The 937-nt window shown below is 12.1% G+C and overlaps 1 protein-coding gene across 2 annotated transcripts in view; it reads right to left on the bottom strand.

The window, feature by feature from the left end:
- The window catches only part of LOC102674582 (zinc finger protein 2 homolog), a 14,652-nt gene that overhangs the window by 6,752 nt on the left and 6,963 nt on the right, over nt 1-937 (bottom strand). The gene's annotated exons all lie outside the window — the stretch shown is intronic.

Genomic DNA, 937 nt, shown 5'->3' with positions numbered 1-937 from the left:
TTTATATTATATATTTATATAGAATATTTATATAGAATATTTTATATTATATATTTATATAGAGTATTTATATAGAAAATAAGAAAATCATTACAATTAATGATTTTTTAATATATGAGATCAATTATATTATGTATGAATTAATAAATGAATATATACTAGAATCATACTTAAATCATATTTTTTAAATATATATACTTTTTAAAGTCAGATTTTTTAATATTATTTATAGAAATATAAAACGCTTGATTTAGAAGTTATTCATACTATGGCTTTTCAATATTAAGTATTTATGTATATCTTGAAAAAATTCAAGTAATATTTTAAAAATTTTTTGATGTAGTAAAATATAAATATTTAATAGTTATCAAATATTATAAAAGAAGTTTAATAAGAAATATTATAAAAGAAGTTTTCAATGCTTATATTGATAAAATATAATTTAATTTTTTTCTGCTATTAAAATATAAAAAATAAAGATTTATATTGATAATTTTGATATAAACATCAGATAATAAAAAATGATACAGTAAAAAAAAAGTATAATAAAACCATAAATATAATAGTTTCATGGAAAAAATTAAATTAAATATGACAAAATATTACATAATAAAAACATATTTTGATGACAACTTATAAAATATTGAAGGAAAATCATATATTATAATCACAAAGAAAGTCACATTCAATATTTTTAGAATTATATTAAATTTATATATCATTTAAAAGAAAATAATATTTAACAAATAAACATAATATTACATTTTGATTTTATAATATAAATATTATATTATATTATTTAAATAAAAATTTAATAAAAAATAAATTATTTAATAAATATTGTTTTGAAATAAATTCTAAGAAGATTTAAAAGAAAATAATCCTTTAAAAAAATTTGACTTAATAAAATTATTATATATGTATATTATAATAAAAT

Source organism: Apis dorsata, unplaced genomic scaffold, assembly GCF_000469605.1.
Source record: "Apis dorsata unplaced genomic scaffold, Apis dorsata 1.3 scaffold_486, whole genome shotgun sequence".
Lineage (NCBI taxonomy): Eukaryota > Metazoa > Arthropoda > Insecta > Hymenoptera > Apidae > Apis > Apis dorsata.
The sequence above is the reverse complement of the archived record's forward strand: the minus strand, read 5'-3'. Positions and strand labels throughout refer to the sequence as shown.